Consider the following 19550-nt stretch of genomic DNA (forward strand, 5'->3'; position numbering starts at 1 on the left):
GGGCTAGACTAAGAGCGCAAGGCTGTTCTCATGAAGTCAACCCTGATGCAAGCCAGGGAAAGCCACTACCAATACCATCTATTCAAAGGTTTGGGGAAGATTCTGCTTTATGGCACAACAGAAAGGATGGAATTCCCTTTCTCTGGAACCCTCTCAGGTCCTGGAATTCCTCCAGTCGGGGTTCAACAATGGTCTAAGCTTAAGTACCCTAAAGGTTCAGGTATCAGCTCTGTCAGCTAAAACAGATACTAAGTGGGCATTCCACCCATTGGTAATCCAATTTACAGAGCATTAAACATTAAACCCCCCAGGAGGCCAGTCTTTCCATCATGGGATCTTTCAATAGTTCTCCATGCTTTTGCTTCTCCTCCGTTTGTTCCATTTGAAACTATCTCTTTATGGGACTTGACTTTAAAACTGTCTTTTCTCATTGTGATTACATCAGCTAGGAGAGTGTCAGAGATCCAAGCATTAAGTTAGTTCTCTTTCCTGACAAAGTAGTCCTCAGACCTTCCGAACACTTCATACCCAAAGTGGCAACTTCCTTCCATTACAACCATCATCCTTCCATCCTTCCATCCTTCACAGACGATCAGGGTAATCCTCACCCACTAGATGTCAAAACAACCATCATGAACTACTTAACTGCTACCACCTCTTTTAGGAAAACTAACTCTCTTTTGATCATTCCCCATGGAACCAGGCGTGGGCAAGCCACCTCCTCATGCACTATTGCATCCTGGTTAGTCAGAACTATTAAAACTTACTCCACCCAGCATACAGCGATTCTTGAAGATATCAGGGCTCATTCAACTAGGGCAGTGGCTACCTCTTGGGAAGCGTATTGCAGGGTCTCACCAGAGACAATATGCAGGGCAGCAACGTGGTCCTCCAGGAATACCTTTATTTCCCACTACAAGGTGGATTCTGCTCATTTATCCATGGCCGACTTCGGCAGATCCGTCATTAGAGCCAATTCTTCAGCATTATAAGGAATAAATATTATTTTACTTGCACCCACCCAACTGGCGAGTTATTTCCCAGTGTGTGCTGCCATGAAGGCGTCAGGAAAATGGAAAATTGTATACTCACCTTTCCGTAATTTTCCTTTCCTGACGCATCTTCATGGCAGCACACAGTTGCCCTCCCTGTTTCTTTTGTGATGATATTTACAGAGAATGCAGCAGGGTGTCTCCCCTTCAAATTTATAGTTAATCCAATCCTGTCAGGTTGTGGGGGCGGAGTCACAACCCAGTGTGTGCTGCCATGAAGATGCGTCAGGAAAGGAAAATTACGGAAAGGTGAGTATACAATTTTCCATTTTTTTTCCTTTAGAAATGTAATTTTGCTCTCTAACGGTTCTAAACATGGGAAACATGCGCCCCTTTACAGGCATACTATACACACCCCCCAGGTATGAAATTTAAAGGAAAATTTCACTTTTATTGTTTCACTTAAAGGGGTTGTAAAGGTTTGTTTTTTATTTTCTTAATAGGTTCCTTTAAGCTAGTGCATTGTTGGTTCACTTACCTTTCCCTTAGTTTTCCCTTCTAAATGTTTTTTTTTTTCTTTGTTTTCTTTGTCTGAATTTCTCACTTCCTGTTCTTCCTCAGTAAGCTGTTCAGTAAGCTGTTCTGGCTGACCAGACACCGCTCGGATGATGGTGTCAAGTTTACTGAGGAGAAACCGGAAGTGATAAATTCAAAGAAAAAAACATTTAGAAGGGAAATTGAAGGAAAAGGTAAGTGACCCAACAATGCACTAGCTTAAAGGAACCTATTTAGAAAATAAAAATAAAACAAAGCTTTACAACCCCTTTAAGCATTATTAAAATCACTGCTCCCAAAAAAAAACTTCAGTTTTTAAACCTTTTTTTGTATTTTTTTTTTTTTTTTTTCAAATTAGTTTTTATTAGAGATTTTCACAAACAAAGAAAATAGACATTTATATACATCATGTATATGAAAGGAGTTACAATAGTGTAGTAGCATATGCATCTTCATAAATGTTAAGTCATGTATAGAAAAGGAACGTATTGATGTAGCCACACAGTATTCACCTAAGCACCTAGAACCTAGGTTATTATGATAAAATTTATAACTGAACCCCTTTAACATACGCAAGATTTCTTACGGCATGAAAGTATAGATAGTACAGATTGGGATTGTAAGGAGCCAAGAACGGAAGGGAAAGGAGAACCAAAAGAAGGGCAGAGATATCAAGAAGGGGAGAAGGCGATAGATAGGGTGGTAATCAAAAGAACGGGGAGAGGGGAAGGCATGGTAAGGGCAAGGGGGGGGGGGGGGGGGTTGAGATGGACCTGAGGTTTTCAAGATATTAGGAGTGTAGAAGCAAGTTAGTGATATTTAACTTTCCATATTTTCCAGACTTCCACACGCTTCATACCATTACTTAGCCTAGAAAGTAGTGAGGTTTCATATATACAATTGGTTTTCACAACAGTAATTACATCAGAGAGGTTAGGAACTAGATCTGTTTTCCATTTCTGAGTTATGAGTGATCTGGCGGCTAGTAAGACATGTGTCACCACTGTTCTATATTGAGGGGGATATTTCTCAATACCCAAATTCAGTATAGCTAGCCCTGGGTCAGGCTGGGAAATAATTCCCGTAAGGGAGGTAATCATTCTGAATACACTGTTCCAGAAACTGGTCAAATGTCTACACGACCAAAAAATATGTTTGAGTGAGCCCACTTCTCCACAGCCCCTCCAGCACAAATTGGAATTCCCTCTGGAAAATTTAGATAGTCTATATGGGGTAAGGTACCATCTCAAGGATATTTTTTGGGACAATTCCCAATGGTTAACACAGCGAGATGCTCTGTAGATTGAGTTGAGAGCTTGGTACCATTGTTTTGATGTGTATACCTTTCCCAAGCCTCCTTCCCATTTTAAATATGGGGAGGATTTAGTAAATACATTTTTGTGCCGGAAGAGGCCGTAGAAAAATGAAACTCCTTTTGCTAGCTTAAGTTTGTTCGTGTAGAACCTCCAAACAGCCTCCTGTAGGTAAATTCGGGTTGTGGGTAGGGAACGTAGAAAATGGGATACCTGACCATATTTAAACAGTTCACCCACTTCTAAACCGTATTCATTTTGGAGTGTTTTGAAGTCTTTGACATGTTTGTCATGCAACAGGTCCGAGAGAAGGGTAATACCTTTGAGTTTCCAGGTCTGAAGAACTAGTCCAGGGATAGCCTTGGTGATTAGGTCGATAGGTATGGGGACATCAACCCTTCCTCCTTCCGAATGGCCGATCCGTCCGAGGGCCCTCCATCCCCAAAGAGAGGCTTGAATCATCAGCGGTAGTTGTCTCAAGTTAAAGGGCCTCAGACGGTCAAGTCAAAACAAGGAAGGAAGGTCGTCCGTCGGGGACATAGACTGTTCGATGTCTCTCCAAGGGACAAAAGCTTGTTTGTCGAACCAAGTGTTGAGTTGGGAGAGCACAGCTGCCATAAAATAATCTTGTAGTTCCACATAACCCATGCCCCCTACCTTTGTGTGTTTCACTAATAGACCCTTAGCGCATCTAGGCTTCTTATTTTGCCAAATATATCCATTTAGGAGAGAGTTAAGTAGCCTAAGATACATGGGTTTAATAGGTATGGGTAGCGTACGAAATACATAAAGAATCTGTGGAAGTAATAACATTTTAAAAGAGGCCAAGCGGCCCGACCACGTTAGTTCAGTTTTGGAGATGCGTTTGGTCTCGGAGTTTAGTTTTTGGAGTAGTAAGGAGTAAGTTAGCATCAGCTAGTTTATTAGGGTCTGCTGTGATCTGTAGGCCCAAATTCGTTATGCTGTCTTTTTTCCAAGAGTACGGGAAGGACTTTTGCAAGTTAAGTATTAGTTGCACTGGGATATCAAGAGGAAGGATAAGAGATTTAGTATTATTAACTTTATAATAGGAGACATTACTAAATTGTTCCAGAATGTGGTGGGCGTGTGATAAAGTGTTGGGTATGTAAGAAACAAGATTATATCGTCCGCGAATAGATTTATTTTGTGCTGTTTGCCTCTGAAAGTAAAACCATGGATGTTTGGGTGAGATCGAATTTTTTCAGCTAGGGGTTCTATCAGTAAGTTGAATATGGAGGGGGACAGTGGGCATCCCTGCCGCGTACCATTCGTGATAGTAAAAGATTGGGATAGGATGCTAGAAGTATATACTTTTGCAGAAGGGGTAGAGTAAAGGGCTAAGATTGCAGATATGATAGGGCCTTGAAATCCGAATTTGCAGAGAACACAGTTCATATATCCCCAATGTATCCTGTCAAACGCCTTCTCCGCATCAAAAGAGAGGAGCAGAGAAGGCGTCCGACAGGTCCTCGCATGGCACACAACATCAATCACCCGCCTAGTTGCGTCGGAAGCTTGTCTTCCCACTGTAAATTCTGTTTGGTCAGGGCTTATAAGGGTTGGTAAAATGGGCAGCAGTCTCTGGGCCAGAATTTTAGCATAAACCTTTACATCTGTATTGAGAAGCGATATTGGACGGAAATTGGCTGGGATATCTGGGGGTTTCCCTGGTTTAGGAATGGTGACAACATATGCACCTAACATCTCCGGAGGGAAGGAGGAGGTAGTGGCCGCTTGTGAGTAGATTTCTTGTAGCGTCGGGGTTAAGATGTCACTAAATTTTGAATAATATTCGCCAGGAAGGCCATCAGGGCCTGGAGATTTGCCCGACGGTAATGTTCTAATAGCTTTTTGAATTTCCGTCTGAGAAATAGGGGCATTTAATGTGGAAAGTTGCTCCATAGAAAGTCTGGGAAGTGAGACACTGTCCAAAAAGGCAGCAATGTCCGCCTCTTTTGGTTGAGAGGTATTGGGGTCTGCTTTGATATTATATAGCGAGTAGACATGTGCATTCGTTTTCTTCCGAATGCATTTTCGTCCGAATTTCAGCTATTTTCGTTTTCGTTTTGACAAACGATAACGAAAGCACAAAATCCGAAAAACGAAAGATCCGACATAAATAAATGCTTTATTTTCATTTTCATTGTTATAACAGTTCGATATAGAATAGGAGATTCGACATGACTCTGACAATAACAATCTGTCTATAGAACCTGTGGTCGAATGTGCCTAACCTTACCTCTATTAGTCCAAGATTATATAGAGAAAATATTCCACAGAGAAAAAAGATTTGACAGAGAGAAAAGATTCTGCAAGTTACTGTCCTAAAAAGTGTTTGGGGACCCGGGTCCTGCCCCAGGGGACATGTATCAATGCAAAAAAAAGTTTTAAAAACGGCCGTTTTTTCGGGAGCAGTGATTTTAATAATGATTAAAGTGAAACAATAAAAGTGTAATATTCCTTTAAATTTCGTACCTGGGGGGTGTCTATAGTATGCCTGTGAAGGGGCGCATGTTTCCCGTGCTTAGAACTGTCCCTGCACAAAGTGTCATTTATGCAGGAAAAAAAGTCCTTTAAAATCACTCGCAGCTATTATGAATTGTCGGCTCCGTAATACAGAGAACACTCATTGAAAGTCATTGATAAAAAAAAAAATAAATAAAAAAAAAAAAAAGCGTGGGGGTCCCCCAAATTCAATTACCAGGCCCTTCAGGTCTGGTATGGATATTAAGGGGAACCCTGCCTCAAATTTAAGAAAAAAATCGACGTGGGGTTCCCCCTAAATATCCATAACCAGACCCTCCAGGTCTGGTATGGATATTAAGGGGAACCCCGCGTCAAATTTAAAAAAAATTGACGTGGGGTTCCCCCTAAAAATCCATACCAGACCCTTTATCCGAGCACGCAACCTGGCAGGCCGCAGGAAAAGAGGGGGGGACGAGAGAGCGGCCCCCCTCCCTCCTGAACCGTACCAGGCCACATGCCCTCAACATTGGGAGGATGCTTTTGGGGTCTGTGACCCCTCAAAGCACCTTGTCCCCATGTTGATGAGGACAAGGGCCTCATCCCCACAACCCTGGCCGGTGGTTGTGGAGGTCTGCGGGCGGGGGGCTTATCAGAATCTGGAAGCCCCCTTTAACAAGGGGACCCCCAGATCCCAGCCTCCCCCCTGTTTGAAATGGTAAGGGGGTACAAAAGTACCCCTACCATTTCACAAAGAAAGTGTAAAAAATGGTTAAATAAAACAAACACACTTTTGAAAAATTCCTTTATTAAAAATAAAAAAATTAAAAAAAGATTCCAGCGGCGGTAATCCACTCTTGCTATCCAGCGACGGACGGTCATCTCTCCAGCGATGGCTCATCTCATCCAGCGCAGCGATCCATCCTTCTTCTGTCTCCGTGGAGGAGACACTGCAAGGATTCCGGCGGCTGACGTTTCTTATATACGGAGGGCGGGGCCACCCGTCACCCGACCCCGCCCCCCTCTGACGCAAGGGGAAACCCGGGGTTCCCCATGACTTATGGGTGACCCCGCCCCCTCTGATGTAACGGAAACCTGTCTGTGTTACATCAGAGGGGTATGGGGTCACCCATACGTCACAGGGAACCCCGGGTTTCCCCTTGCAGCAGAGGGGGGCGGGGTCAGGTGACGGGTGGCCCCGCCCTCCGTATATAAGAAACGTCAGCCGCCGGAATCCTTGCAGTGTCTCCTCCACGGAGACAGAAGAAGGATGGATCGCTGCGCTGGATGAGATGAGCCATCGCTGGAGAGATGACCGTCCGTCGCTGGATAGCAAGAGTGGATTACCGCCGCTGGAATCTTTTTTTAATTTTTTTATTTTTAATAAAGGAATTTTTCAAAAGTGTGTTTGTTTTATTTAACCATTTTTTACACTTTCTTTGTGAAATGGTAGGGGTACATTTGTACCCCCTTACCATTTCAAACAGGGGGGGGCCGGGATATGGGGGTCCCCTTGTTAAAGGGGGCTTCCAGATTCTGATAAGCCCCCCACCCGCAGACCTCCACAACCACCGGCCAGGGTTGTGGGGATGAGGCCCTTGTCCTCATCAACATGGGGACAAGGTGCTTTGAGGGGTCACAGACCCCCAAAGCATCCTCCCAATGTTGAGGGCATGTGGCCTGGTACGGTTCAGGAGGGAGGGGGGCCGCTCTCTCGTCCCCCCTCTTTTCCTGCGGCCTGCCAGGTTGCGTGCTCGGATAAAGGGTCTGGTATGGATTTTTAGGGGGAACCCCACGTCAATTTTTTTTAAATTTGACGCGGGGTTCCCCTTAATATCCATACCAGACCTGAAGGGTCTGGTTATGGATATTTAGGGGGAACCCCACGTCAAATTTTTTCTTAAATTTGAGGCAGGGTTCCCCTTAATATCCATACCAGACCTGAAGGGCCTGGTAATTGAATTTGGGGGACCCCCACGCTTTTTTTTTAATTTATTTATTTATTTTTTTATCAATGACTTTCAATGAGTGTTCTCTGTATTACGGAGCCGACAATTCATAATAGCTGCGAGTGATTTTGAAGGACTTTTTTTCCTGCATAAATGACACTTTGTGCAGGGACAGTTCTAAGCACGGGAAACATGCGCCCCTTCACAGGCATACTATAGATACCCCCCCCCCCCTACGAAATTTAAAGGAATATTACACTTTTATTGTTTCACTTTAATCATTATTAAAATCACTGCTCCCGAAAAAACGGCCGTTTTAAAACTTTTTTTTTTTAATTGATACATGTCCCCTGGGGCAGGACCCGGGTCCCCAAACACTTTTTAGGACAGTAACTTGCAAATTAGCCTTTAAAATTAGCACTTTAGATTTTGAATGTTGGAGTCCCATAGACTTTAATAGGGTTCTAAAGTATGCTATATACTAGCTCCGTGGAATCTTCTTTATACATTAGACAGACACCATAAGCCTTCAAAGACAGATTCGACCGTAATTCATGTGGATTTTCGGACGAATGCAATTTTTGAACGAAAAACAAAATAAATAAAAACTAATTTCGGGAGTAACTAAATAAATTAAGTTTTCAGACGAAAACGAAATTCCGAAACGAAATATTTTACTCTGCACATGTCTAATAGCGAGGAGTAGTATCTGGCAAAAGAATCAGCAATATCCTTAGGGTTGTATACTTTACTTCTATCCGAGGGATTAATTAAATATGGAATAGTGGTTCTAGCCTTTTGTTCTCTCAAGCGTTGGGCTAAAGATTTACCTGCTCTGTTTCCCACCGAATAATGAGTCAATTTTAGATAATGGACGAGTCTATTGTGGTCTTCTAGAAGCAGAAGTCTGAGCTCAGAACGAAGAGCATCCAGTCTGTGAGCCGTCGTAGGGCAGGGATTTATCTTATTCTGATTATCTAATGAGTCAATATCAGTTAGGAGTCGGTCTATCCTGAGGGATCTCTGTTTTTTAAGTCTTGCATTGGCTTGCAGCAAGATACCCCTTATAAAAGCTTTATGTGCACACCAAAGAGTCATTGGGTCGGTAACCGAGCCAATGTTGGTCACAAAAAACTCTTTAAGGCTCCTAGTGACCTCTAACATTTGTTCTTGTGAACTAAATACACCAACACTCGCCCTCCAGATTCCAGAAACATTATGAGTGTTCCCCTCCGCCACTACTGCCGAAACGGGGGCATGATCCGACCAAGAGATACCATGAATGGCGGAGGAGGACACTGCCTGCAACAAGAGTCTATCTACCAGGATCATATCAATTCTTGAATACGTATTATGTCTAGAGGAATGAAATGAATAATCCCTTTCAGTAGAATGCTGACACCTCCAGACGTCATATAGTCCTTCTTCTTGGAGCAAGCGTTGGAGAGATGGAAGAGGTCTGCGGGAACTAGTGGTTGTGTCTATTTGGAAATCCACTGTTATGTTATAGTCTCCACACATTACTCGGGCTCCTTGTCGCACTTCTTTGATTTTTGTGAGCAGTCTCTTGAGAGACCTGAGCTGGTGGGAGTTAGGAGCGTAAAGGTTTACAATGGTGTAGATCTTGTTGTTAAGCGAACCCACCAATATTATATATCTACCCTCAGGGTCCGTTAGTGTGAGAATATCAATTGAATCTCTAATAGCGATCACAACACCTTTACGCTTTTGTGAGGCGGATGAAAAAAAAAGATGAGGAAAATTCTTGTTGCGGAAGGGCGGAGGGTCGTTAGCTAAGAAGTGCGATTCCTGTAAGCAGAGTACATCTGCCCGCAGTTTCTGAGCTTCCTTCCATACAGATGCCCTCTTAGCCAGGTGGTTTAAGCCATGCACATTAAAGGAAATTAACTTAAACATTGAAAGTCCAGGAGTGTATTGAGTAAGTTAGTCCGCATACCTTTCCGATCCATAGAATAGCTTTGCAGAAGCATGGACGTCCAGGTCAATCTGATTCCACACCTCCGACCGACACAGCTAAAGTGCCACAAAGTCCATCTCATGAGGAAAGAGGGAAGGATCCAGGGATGGGGGAAATCAGAGGAAGAAAAAGAAAAAAAAAAAGTATAAATAAAAAAGTGGTTAGAGATCCAGAGCGTAGGCATAAGCCACATAGGTAAAAAGAAACAATTCAACTTGGAATCTGTAGGCAGTGAACCTGCCTGTCAAATAACAGGGGGGGGAACAACAACGTTCACTTATATCCGCTGGTACCGAGAGCAACATTATTGAGAATAGCGGATGTTAAACAAAGAGTCCGGATAGCTCAATAATTGCTATTCAAACTCTTCTTCTTGCGAGACACCACTTGCCAGTTGTCCGGTGATGAGATCTTTGACAGAGGTTCTGGAGTGATGTCATTCTGCGAGGGAAGAATGTTCCATTGTTTGAGTAGCTCTAGACCATCTTCCAAGTTAGCAATTACTGTCGTATGGCCCTCCCTGGAAATGCTAAGCTTACACGGAAAGCCCCATCTGTAAACAATGGCATGGTTGCGAAGCGCCTTGGTGATGGGGAGCAAGGCTTTCCTCCTCTGCATGGTGTGTTGCGACAAGTCTGCGAAAACTTGAAGGTTAGCGTAGCGTTCCGGGGGTTGTTTGTTGGATCTGAAGGCGAAAGTGAATTTCTCCTTGACCTGGAAGAAGTGTACTCTCATCAATACGTCCCTCGGAATGTTATCCGGGAGGTGCGATGGCTTTGGGAGGCGATGGATTCTATCAATCGCCAGTTCTGAGGCAGGCAGGTCCGGCAAAAAGGCGCCCAACAGCTCTTGGGCATATTGGAGTAGTTGCGCTGGTAGTATTAACTCCGGGACTCCCCTCAATTTAATGTTGTTGCGTCGGGACCTATCTTCCAAATCTGCGACTTTTGCCTGTAACCACGCCACCTCCTCTGTCTGGTCGTTCTGGGCATCCACTACTGAATTAATGGTAGCTGCAAATTCGCCCATTTTGTTTTCCACATGGTCGATCCGTGCACCTACTGCATTGATATCTGATTTAAACCCTCGCATGTAGTGTGCTACGCAGGGAGATCAGCATATCTTTTAGTGTAGTGTCGGACACTGGCTGATTAGAGGTGGGGAATGTATCTATGGTGTCCGAAATTTCCCTGGTGTCCTCCAACTGATCCCCCTCTCCACTAACCTGTTCCGTGCCAGGGTTGTCCATCATCCGCTGCTTGGATTTCGCTGGACTGAGGGAGAGCGGGGTAGACATTCCTGGGGACCCACGTGGCGATCAATGATCTGGGCTTGGAGCTTCCGAGCCGGAGCTGCTGGAGGCTGAAGGCGAGGCGCCATCGGCGCCATCTTGGAGAAGGCCTCGAGGGTTCCGCGGGAAGAATTGCGTTAACTTCTTCAGTTGTGGTAGGTTCTTGCGCTTACGAGTCATCTCAACTGGATAAAGAGGAGATATGCCGTCGATGGATGCCAGTTTGGGATCGTAGGAGCACTCCGGAGTGTGAGTATTGCTCTCGGTGTAGAGGAGCTACCTTCTCACGCGTCCATACAGCAGCACGGTAGCCACGCCCCCCAAAACTTTTTTTGTATTGATACATGTCCCCTGGGGCAGGACCCGGGTCCCCTAATACTTTTTATGACAATACCTTGCATATTAACCTTTAAAATTAGCACTTTTGATTTCTCCCATAGACTTTTAAAGGCTGTTTGCCGCGATCACAAATTGTTCGCTATTTGGCGAATGGTGAACAGCCAATAATTGAGCCGAACTCATGTTCAACCCAAACATAAAGCTCATTCCTAGTTATCAACCATAAACTGAGGCTCCAGTGCACCCAGCCTACAGCACCTGGTATTTCCAGGTGGTCTCCCATCCAGGCACTAACCAGGCCTGACCCTGCTTAGCCTCCAAGATCTGACAAGATTGGGCACTTTCAGGGTGATGTGACCGTAGGCTTGGGAATCCCACACATTGGGAATCTAGAGCTTGAACCCTTTGTTGCAAGCCGATAGGATTCTGTTTTGCAGCAGTCTTAAATGAAACTGAGCATAAAGAACGGCCTCGAATGAAGCCCCCCATCTTTCCCAAAAACCTCACGAAAAGCTGAATAGAAGAATTCACCTTGCTTCGACCACCTGAATCAGTTCCTTTAATGCGCTGATCTTTGTCTGGGGCAAGAATACCCTTTTCTGGGTATATCTATGATCAGACCCAAGTATTTTAGCCTTCTTCATGCTTTATAAAAAATATTTCTTCTAGGTTGAGAATCCGACCTAGATATTTCAGGTACAGTAGTTTAATGTGGTGGCCATACTTTGGTCTAAGTGGGCTATTGACTGGTCTATGAAGAACAGATCGTCTAGTTAAACCATAATTGTTAAAGAGGAGGGCCGGTTTAAAAAAAAATGTAAAAGTCAGCAGCTGCAAACACTGTAGCTGCTGACTTTTAATAAGCAGACTTACCTGTTCAGGGCGCCCGTGATGTAGGCCGCCCGAGGCCGACCCTTCCCTCGGTCTCGGGTCCTGGCGCCGCCATTTTGGCTAAAGGAAACAGGCAGTGGAGCCTTGCGGCTTCACTGCCCATTTCCTACTGCGCATGCGCGAGTCACGCAGCGCTTTGTGAATGGGGCGCGCTGTGTTCTGGAACACACAGTTCCCAGAACACAGCGTGACCCATTACCCAGAAGACCCCACACGGAGGAAAGAAGACCAGAAGATCTCCGCAGAGGTGGAAGAGGCAGATTAGGATGATGTGCCTAGCAATAGGCATTTCTGGTAAGTTAAAAAAAAATCATTTTTTTTTTCTGATTTTTTTCTAATTTTAAATGGATTTTTTTTCAGGGTGGCCCTCCACTTTAAACCTTGAGCCCTTAATCTGGCTAGCAGAGGGGTCAGACCTCTGTAAACACTCAAGGTACAGTAGCTAGACCGAAAAGCAGAGCTACACCCTGAAAATGAAGGTTTTCCACCTTGAAAAGTAGATATTACTAGTGAGAGAGGAAATAGGCATATGAAGGTATGTCTCTTTGATGACGATTGACACCAGAAGTTCTCCTCCTTGTAGGATGGAGATTACTGATTGGATTGACTCCAGGCAAAAAAGAGTGGTTATATTCAGGAATTGAATTTTGATTTTTGAAAGAGGTTTGGACCAAATCCCAACTTCTGCTCTTACATGGGGATCACCATGATCACTTTTTGCCAAAAGATGGTCCAATGCTTGAGAAAGACTTCTTTTTCTCTGGATCCTTAGGAACTTTTGATTTGAGAAAACGAGGAGATGGGAACTCTTGGAACTTCAGTTTGTACCTTGGCGCTATTGAGGAAGTCCCATATGTCTTGACACTCTTCCTGCCAGATCCTTGAGAACTGCAGAAGAATTCCCAGATTGAGCGAGTGGGGCGCCTCCTCATAAGGGGGCTTCAGCATCTTGTAGGTTTCCTCCCCAATATCTCTTTTGTCCCTGGGGTTAAAGGGGTTGTAAAGGTAAAACAATTTTCACCTTAATGCATTCTATGCATTAAGGTGAAAAAACATCTGACAGTGCTAGCCCCCCCAGCCCCCCTTTTTTACTTACCTGACCCCTCGAAAGTCCCGCACTCGCCTCCAAAATCCTCTTCGCCACTCAGCCTAGCCGTAGTGGATGGATTTAAAGCAGCGCAGCCACTGGCTTGCGCTGCTGTCAATCACATCCAATGAGGTGGCGTGTCGGGGGGCGGGCCCGAATGATACAGTGAGCGGCTATGGCTGCCGGCTGTATCACAGAAGCATGCCCACAAGTGCTTCTCACCATGCGAGGGCGCTCGCATGAACGTGAGAAGTACTTGTGGGGGGAATCAGGGACAGCCGTCGAGGGACCCCAGAAAACCAGGTTTGGGGCCACTCTGTGAAAAACGAGCTGCACAGTGGAGGTGTATAACATGTTTGTTATTTTAAAAAGAAATTCTCTTTACAACCCCTTTAACCCTAAGATTACCTTTTGAACCTGACGGTGGAAGCCGTCGTGATTGCCTGGAGGCTGATGACCCTGGCACAGAAGAAGGAGCTTTAAATACAAAAACACATTTACTCCTTTTCTTAAATGGCAAAAGGGGTACAATTTCCACTAGAATTTCTTTGGATGTATTATCCAAAACATCCCCAAATACCTTTTTCACCGCAAAAGGAAGACTTTTGTCATGATGCTTAGAAAAGGGCGCAAGGCCTGAAGCATAGAATCTCTCAAAGCAACTATTGCAAACATAAAGCTGCCAGATCCTGGGCCTGCTGAGCAGGATAACCTTGAACACCTGCTTAAACTGGTCTCTGAACGATTAAGCAATTACTGTCAGGCTGAGACACTCAATCTGTCAGAGAAAAGTGTTTTTTTTAATCTTTTAATAGGAATTACAAATTTTTATCTGTTGGATCTCTAAGTATTTGAGTATTGTCTGCCAGAAAAGTCAAATTCTTATTCACAGAGGATATAGCAGCGTTACAGTGGTTGTAAACCCTTACAACACACTTTGACCTACAGGTAAGCCTAGATTAAGGCTTACCTGTAGGTCCAAGAAATATCTCCTAGACCTACACGTTTAGGAGATATTTGCCGAAAGACAGGCACCGTTATCTACGGTGCATGCGGCACCGTCAACAACGAAGATGCCGTGCGTGTCTTCTCCCGTGCGCATGCGCGGGAGTGACGTCATCGCGGCTTCGCCGAATGACAGCGGCGGAGCAGCGAGACCCCACCGAGAAGATGGATGTGCCGGACTACAGGGGACAGTGTTGACATTGCTGGCTCCTGTGTCAGGTAAGTGACACATAATTAACTACTATGTGATGCATAGTAGTCCATTATGCTTTGCCTTTGCAGGGAATGAAAGAGGAAGTAAACTCATCAGGGTTGCTGGTATACCCTACTTAGTGAATTTCCTCCACCATAGGATAAAGTGTGAAAACTTTTTAGGAGGGAAAATAATGTTTATCTGGGTGATCCTCTCAGATACAAAAAATCTTTTCCAGCAATGAATGGACAGGAAAGGCATGCGCAGCTTGAGGAGGCTTTAGCGAACCCAAACACTCAGTTAAGGGTACATAAATGTGGAGCAGACCATTCAGCAAGAAATTGAAAAGAGATTGAAACAGCGGACTCTCCCGCATTTGACATCTCAGAAGAGGAGTCATCAGCCTCACCATGGTCCCCTGAGGAAATTCATCTTCTCCCGCCCCTAGTTCCTGTTTGAGGGCCTTGGGCAATGGAAGAGAACCTGTCGCATTTTGACCCATACTGGGATGCGATTAAAGTCACTAAACTTTTTTTTTTAAACCTATCATGGCTGAGGAAAAAATATATTTTTAGTAAAATAAACAGGGGCTGCAGTGTTGAAAACAGGTGCAAACATTTCATGGCCCCGATGCTCACTCTGACCAGCCACCATACCTGGGGGAGGATGCCATTTGTAGACATGAGTAAGCTTTCCAGAGCTTGAGGGAGACCCCTTTTATCTCTTTTTTGGGAGTGTTTCAACCCCCCTTCTGACCTTAGCCCGATGCTCAAAGCAGAGGTACTACCAGAAGAAATCACATCCACCACTTGAGCAAATAGTCCAGGCACTGCCGCTGCTATTAATGCTCAGCCTGATGCAAATAGTAAATGTGTCAAATAGGAAATGCCTGTGTCACCAAAACCTCTTTGATGCTCCTCTTTGCTCTTATGTCTCTCTGACAATTTTGCAGCCATCACAAATGGAGTGTTTTTTTTAATCGCACACTACCGCGTTAGAGGATGCCAATGCCATAATAAGCCTTGCCCCCACCTCACATTGCTCCCCTCTCTCTTTCAAAAAAAGAGTTTTCCCGCGCAAGCACAGGCCTCCGATCCACTGGGATCGGCTTGTGAGGGAGGGATGGCGTGGAGAAGACCTAAGAGCGTCCACCGAGTAGGGGCAGTGAAAGAAAAACGTCATTGCCGATCGTTTTCAGTTCTCCCTTATATTCAGCCTCATGAAGAGGGGAAGAGTTCAGCCGAGGTGGGAGTGTCTGGAGGAAGCAAAACCCCCAAAATTACTGGAGATCTGCCTGCTAGCCGGAGGAAAAAAAGTCTGTTGCTTCTGTGACACAGTGTGACTGAGTAAAGCATGAGAAGGTACGTGCTCCATACAGCTCCAGTGGTGACACTTAGGCATGACAGCATTTACTTTAAAGGAGACCTTTCATAAGAAAATTTAAAAATTCCTTAGAAAAACTCCACTTACCTTTCCTGCCGCAGGGATTTCTGTGTTAAAACCAACAATCTTCACCCTTCACAGTGGGTTCCGTTAACAAACCTTCAGGAGTCATGGACCCTCGGGGAACCCACATTCCTGGACCTGTAATAGCATCCCACCAGTAATACTTTATGGCCTTAATACCAAAAGTGCTGAATCCCGGAATCCAGCTCTCTCAAAAGAGAAGCGTTTAGAGGCAAAACCTTGTTTCTTCCGGCACAAGGCACGGGTACTATTCAATTCGGCCTAAAAGATACTTTGAATGGATCCGGCTGCATAGCTAGCCCCAGCAAGGATTGCTCCAGAAGGGCTCAGCACAGCACATCTTTAATTGTGGCCAACACCTTAGACACTGGCAAAAAAAACGGAGGACTCCCAGTAGTGGGAGGAGTTATATAGGGAGGCAACTTCTTGTTTAGGGTGTGCAAGTGTCCTGCATCTGAAGGTGGACTATAACCCACATAGTAACTACTATGGCTCTGTGTCCCGTGATGTACGATTAAAGAAAAGAGCTTTCTTTTGGTGGTATTTGATCACCTCTGTGTTTTTTTTTTTTTATCACTATTAATAAAAAAAAGACGGAAAATTAAGAAAAAAAGTATATATTTTACTTTTTGCTATAATAAATAACCCCCAAAAAAGTATTAAAAAACAAATTTCTTCCTCAGTTTAAGCTGATATGTATTCTTCTACATATTTTTGGTAAAGAAATTGCAATAAGCGTATATTGTTTAATTAGTGCAAAAGTTATAGCGTCTACAAAATAGGGGACAGATTTATGGCATTTTTATTACTAGTTTTTTTTCCAAGTAATGGCGGTGATCAGCGATTTGTAGCGGGACTGTGACATTGCAGCAGACACATCGGACACTTTTGACACTTATTTGAGACCATTGACATTTATACAGCGATCAGAGCTAAATAGCCACTAATTACTGTATAAATGTCACTGGCAGGAAAGGGGTTAACACTAGGGGGCGATCAAGGGGTTAAATGTGTTCCCTAGTGAGTGTTTCTAACTGTGGGGGGGGGGCTGCCTGGAGGAGGAGAACGATCTCTGTTCCTAATTACTAGGGACAGCAGATCTGTCTCGTCTCTCCTGACAGAACAGAGATCTGTCTGTTTACAGGCAGTCTCTTCACAGGAGCAATTGCGGGTGCCTGGTGCACATCGTGGTGGCCGGCCACATTCATCTGCTCCGTTATCGTGCCGCGCATCCCCTAGAGCTCTTAAAGTGGCCGACGTACCATGACGGCCATTCGCACAGGGGAGTCAACCTGCTGCAGTATAACTGTGCTGGCTGGTCCTTAAGCGGTTAAAGGGGCGTGACGGGGGGTGTGTCCAATGTCTTTATACTTCTGTTAGTAGGTTTCCCTCATTCCCATCTCAAAAAGTTGGGAGGTGTGATTTATTGGTTGAACTGGATGGACTTGTGTCTTTTTTGAACCAGACTGACTGTGTAATATGTAACTTACAAATACATACCGGACCCCCATCAGACCCAGTGAGGGAGTTTGTGAATAATAATAATAATAATAAGAAGAAGAAGAAGAAGAAGAAGAAGTGTCCCAAAGCGTTGGAGTTCTCACATCAGATTAGGCAGGGAGATTAGGGGTTCCATTAGGTGGAAGAGCACATCATCGGCATACACCGAAAGCTTGTGCTCCGTATGACCCACCGTCAATCCTTTGATGTCTGTGTTAAACCAAACAGTGCATAGGAATGGTTCCAACACCAGGCAAACAAAATAGGCGAGAGAGGGCACCCCTGTCTCATGCCGTTTCTGATCCAGAATCTCGGGGAGAGGAAGCCATTAATCTTGACCTGAGCTCTCGGGTCTGAGTACAGGGCCAAACAGTGCATATGAATGGTTCCAACACCAGGCAAACAAAATAGGCGAGAGAGGGCCTATTTTGAGGCGAGAGAGCTAGCATGTGTGTATCGATGGACAGGATCAGGTAGTGGGGGGTCAGGAGAGGTACGTGCCCAATGGACGAGGTGAATTGCCCTAATGGAGTTGTCCCTAGCCTCTCGGCCCGTAATGAACCCTGTCTGGTCTGGGTGAACAATGAGCCAGATTAGGTGTTTTAATCTGGTTGCAAGGATCTTGGCTAGAATTTGCCCAAAGTGTGGCGGTAAAGAGCTGAAAAACCACGTGGTTTGGTGAATGTTGGCTGAAAATGTTGTGCCGTGTGTATGCAGAACAAGTTCACGGCCTTCAATGCCCTTCGGACCAAAATCCACAGTAAAGTCAGCTGGAAGTCCGATCGTGTGTACGAGGCTTTAGACTTCTGGCAGAATTCAGCTGTCCCAACTTATCAAAGTGTCTTTGTGTAAATATGTCAGCGTCATCTCTCCTAGTGTGTGTGTCTGTGTGTGTGTGTGTCTGTGTGTGTGTGTGTGTTCCTCCATCTGTCACTTTATACAGTATATTAAAATATGAACGTCATCACCTCACACAAACTTAGAACCTTGTATGGCACACATTCATTTCTGCTAACTTCAGTAATATGTTATTCAAAAGTAGATACCAATGCCGCGTACACACGATCAAACAATCCGGTGAAAAAGTCCGCCCGTGTATAGGCTCCGGCTGACTTTTTTTTATTTACCCAAAAGTCCGGCGGACTAAGATTGGAGTTTTGCACACCAATCTGTCCGCCGGACTTGCATTTCGGCGGACAGTACGGCCGTGTGTGTGCCAGTCCGCCGTACTTTTGAAATGAACAGACTTTTCCCACCCGGAGAAAAGTCCGCTCATTTTGAGCGCGGCTCCAGGTAGCCGGGACCAGCGAAGGAAGCGTCACTGGCCCCGTCACCTGGTATGGACTTAAAGGGGAATCCCTACGCTGAAAAAACGGCGTGGGGGTCCCCCCCCAGGTCCATATTAGACCCTTATCTGAGCACGCTACCCGGCCGGACAGGAAAGGGGGTGAGGACGAGTGAGCGCCCCCCCCTCCTGAGCCGTACCAGGCCACGTGCCCTCAACATGGGGGGTGCCTTGGGGAAGGGGGGCAGCGTGCCCCCCCACTCCAAAGCATCGTGTCCCCATGTTGATGAGGACAAGGGCCTCTTCCCAACAACCCTGGCCGTTGGTTGTCGGGGTCTGCGGGCGGGGGGCTTATTGGAATTCGTGAGCCCCCTTTAATAAGGGGGCCCCCGGATCCCTGCTCCCACCCTATGTGAATGAGTATGGGGTACAATGTACTCCTACCCATTCACCTGTGAAAAAAATGTAAAAAAAAACACAACACACAAGGGTTAAAACAGTTTATTGCACAGCTCCGGGGGTCTTCTTCCGTCTTCGGGGGCTTCTCGCCGGACTCCTCCGCTATCTTCTGCTAGCTCTTTTACTAGCAGAGGAGCCCGGCTTTCTTCTTCGCTGCCGCCCTCTTCTTCCGACTTAGGGGGTCTTGTCCCCCTCTTCGGGGGTCTTGTCCCCCTCTTCAGTTCTTCTTGCCAGGCCACCGCTCCTTCTTCTAGCTCTTTTGCAAGTGGTGGCCCGGTCTTCTGTCGCCGTCTTCTGTTCTTCTCTTCTGGAGATGTTGCCTCATCGCTGTCTCCGGGCTCAATATGACAGGACACGCTGCGTGCAGCGACTTATAAAGGGACATCACCGGATGATGACCCCGCCCATTATGATGTCACAGTCCCGGAGGATGCACGCCACGTGTCCTGTCATATTGAGCCCGGAGACAGCGATGAGGGAACATCTTCAGAAGAGAAGAAGAGAACAGAAGACGGCGACAGCGGCAACAGAAGACAGGGCCACCGCTTGTAAAAGAGCTAGAAGAAGGCGCGGTGGCCCAGCAAGAAGAACCGAAGAGGGGGACAAGACCCCCGAAGTCGGAAGAAGAGGGCGGCAGCTAAGAAGAAAGCCGGGCTCCTCCGCTAGTAAAAGAGCTAGCAGAAGATATCGGAGGAGTCCGGTGAGAAGACCCCCGAAGACGGAAGAAGACCCCCTGTCATATTTCTACTGGGGCTGCTTATT

General features: G+C 45.5%; 2 protein-coding genes and 1 pseudogene across 2 annotated transcripts in view; 1 reads left to right on the plus strand and 2 right to left on the minus strand.

Annotated features, from left to right (window-relative positions):
* The window catches only part of LOC143973410 (uncharacterized), an 803348-nt gene that overhangs the window by 236671 nt on the left and 547127 nt on the right, over nt 1-19550 (plus strand). The window lies entirely within an intron of this gene.
* Nucleotides 1-19550, minus strand: part of LOC143973409 (uncharacterized) — a 66440-nt gene that overhangs the window by 27089 nt on the left and 19801 nt on the right. The gene's annotated exons all lie outside the window — the stretch shown is intronic.
* On the minus strand, nt 11148-11266 carry LOC143973414 (5S ribosomal RNA; annotated as a pseudogene).

This window comes from Lithobates pipiens, unplaced genomic scaffold (assembly GCF_037356315.1).
Source record: "Lithobates pipiens isolate NorthernLeopardFrog02 unplaced genomic scaffold, aLitPip1_a1.2 Scaffold_80, whole genome shotgun sequence".
Classification (NCBI taxonomy): Eukaryota; Metazoa; Chordata; class Amphibia; order Anura; family Ranidae; genus Lithobates; species Lithobates pipiens.